Below are 3,299 nucleotides of genomic sequence, written 5' to 3'. Positions count from 1 at the left end.
TGCAGGTGCTGAGTGTGTGTGTTCGAGATGGAAATTAAATTAATTGAATGAAAATCAAATTAGCGGGTGCAATTTTTGCCCCTGGATGATGGTTTTCTGAGATTTCTTGGGGGCATTTTTGCCCTTGCTAAATTCCTACAATGATTTGTAGATTTGATTTAGAAAAGTTAGTGAGTGATGTGTACTCAACCTTGTTGTCTGTGAAGAACTGATCCTCCTCGAAGTGTCCACAGCACAGACGTGAATATATGGACGGGGTCCAGTCCTTTCTCCTCATGTTTATCACCCATTGCTTCAGTCTGCACTTATCACCGAAAGGAAATCTTGTTAGGGAGAGAGAGAGAGAGGGGGGGGGGGGGAGGAGAGGATTTATTACTTGCATTCTGACTCCAGAATAATGTATGTTTTTGTTATTCATTTGTATTTATAAGGACAGCACACATGAATCAGCATTTCATTAAATGTGCATGTTTTAAACTGTAGTCATTTTGGGTAAATGTTTAAAAAAAATCAATAAAACATACAAAGCCAAAAACATTTACAGACAAGACAGTAAGATCGTGCCATAAAGACAACAGAACAAGAATTCACAAGACAGATCAGAGCGAAACATCAGTAGGCTACGATAGCACATAACGCTGGTGTGAATTGGTCTAGCATTAGAATAATGAGCCTGTTATACCAGCTCCATTTGGAAAGCGGCTTGAGATAACTCTCGTTATGGTTTGGCGCAGGCGCGTAGCCACGGGTGCGCTAGGGTGTGCAAATGCCACCCAGACAGGCCGCTGGCGCACCCAAAAAAAATGGGGTGAAAAAAGTTTTTTGTTTGTCTGCAAAACACATGTCAACGCTGTCATGCACTGTGTCCAACTGTCCGCTGCCCTATGTGCCCCGGAGCATCATGGGAAACTAGTTAAGCTGTCGTCCACCTAAAGTAAACAAATGCACGCACGGCAGCAGCAGCAGCAGCAGCGCCAAAATCAAGAAGAAAATGAAGCAAAGGCAAGAAACGTCGTATTGACGACGAGGAAGAAGATGACTCGTCGTCACCCTCCCCCTCAACAAGTGCGGATTGTAGTGCACCCGGTCCCGTTCCCGCACCTGTATTGGTGATGTACAGTGGAGGAGAAACAGACGAGGAAGAAGATGATGTAGCCGAAACAAGGACGCTAACAGCGGGGAACGCAGCCAAAAACACACCAGAGGTTTGTGCACAGGCAGAGGACACTGACGCTACAGATCTCTCTGCAGTAGACGAACCTGCATGCCAACCAAATTTGCGTTCTTTCCCGACTAGTACAGTCTTTGGAAAACATAGGTGTTTTTCAGCTAAATGGTACAAGAAATACAGTTGGCTAGAGTACAGCATTAAAGTTGATGCTGTATTTTGCCAGCCTTGCCGCCATTTCAGCGCTGATGTGAAGGAGGGAAGATTTAACAAAGCAGGACTGGAAGACTGGGGGCATATTAACAAATGTTGTGTTAAACACGAAGCTAGTAAAGCCCATATAGCTGCTGTGGCCAGGCACAAGGCTTTCCTGGAGATTAAAAGTTCTGGATGCGACATCATACACCAAGTAACAAAAGACCCACAGGAGCGATTCTCTGACCTTATTGAGAGAAACAGGGCACATGTGAAAGTGGTGATTGACCTGGTGCTTTTCTGTGTGAAGCAAGGAATTGCACTACGTGGTCACAGAGAAGACACAGAAAGCATGAACAGAGGAAACTTTCTTGAGCTGTTTGAACTGATCTGTGCATATGACCCAGAGATTAAAAAGCGCTTTGATGAGCTTCCAGGAAATGCAAAGATGCTGAGTCCTGACATTCAAAACGATCTAATGGAAACTGCAGCATCTGTTCTCCTCCGAAAAATCAAAGCGGAATTGCATGCACAGACTGACACCTACTATGCAATTTTAGCTGATGAATACAAAGACCTCTCAAAGAAGGAACTGATTGCTGTCTGTGTGAGGTATATTCATAATGGCAATCTGAGAGAGAGAGCTGTCGGATTTCTTGCGACAGAGGATATGACATCATCTGGCATCGCTGCCAAAATTGTGGAGATACTGGAACCACTGCAACTGGACCCTAAGTTGTGTGTGGGGTTCAGTTTTGATGGGGCATCAGTCATGTCAGGTGGAAAAGCTGGAGTGCAAGTGCTGCTAAAAAAAAACTTCCCCCATGCAGTGTATGTACATTGTCACTCCCACCGACTGAATCTTGTACTTTCAACAGCATCAAAAGTGTCTCCTACTGTAGCAACCTTTTTTGAAGTTGTAAATTCACTGCACCATTTTATGACTGGTGCCAACAGACACGCTAAATTTCTAGTTATCCAAAAAGAGCTTCATCCCAACAGACCCTGTGTTGAGCTTGTGCGTTCCACAGATATTAGATGGAGTTCAAAATCTGAGTCTGTCAGTCAGGTTTTGACCTTATATGATGCCATATTAGAAACACTGAGTGTGTTTGCAGAAGGCTCTGGTCAGACCAAAATAGACGCAGACTCTCTCTTGCAACAAATACAGACCAAGAAATTCATCTTTCTCCTTGTGGCTTTTTCCAAGCTGTTCAGTGCCAGTGATTTTGTAACAAAAGGCCTTCAGTCCCCATCTGCTTTGGTGACTGACTGCATCCACATGATTGAGAACCTCAAAGAAACTTTTGATAACTTGAGGAATAACTCAGATGGGGAATTTGAGAAAATCATCAGGCTTACAGATGACATCATGAAGAAAAATGATGTGAAGAACTGGGACGTTGCGGGCACACGTAATAGGAAATTACCTTCCAGGTTTGCTGATGCGCATGTGACCTCGACAGTGGGCAGGTCTGCACCCATTAGGAGTGACGTGGATTTGCAGTCGTTGTGGATTTCAATTCTTGACAGACAGCTTATGGAACTTAACAACCGTTTCCAGAGTGACTCCTATGGAATAATGAAGGCTGCTGCCGCCTTGCTCCCGGAGTCAGATTCATTTTGCCAGATGGAAATACTACAGGCTCCAATCAAACATTATGGACTTTCAATGGATGGGCCTGAACTAACAGTATTTGGGCAACTGATCAAACGAAAGGTGAAAGCGGGACACAATTACCGGTCCCTAATTGAAGTCTTAGACTCATGTGATAAAGATGTATTCCCCAAAATGAACAGTTTACTTAGTGTTTTGATTACATTGCCCGTTACAAGCTGTTCAGTGGAGCGCCTGTTCTCAACAGTCACCAGGATCAAAACCAGCAGCAGAGCATCCATGCTCACAGGAAGATTAAATAGCCTGTCATTGCTGGCT

The sequence above is a fragment of the Poromitra crassiceps genome, assembly GCF_964638095.1.
Source record: "Poromitra crassiceps genome assembly, chromosome: 11".
NCBI lineage: Eukaryota > Metazoa > Chordata > Actinopteri > Beryciformes > Melamphaidae > Poromitra > Poromitra crassiceps.
This window is presented reverse-complemented; position numbering follows the sequence as displayed.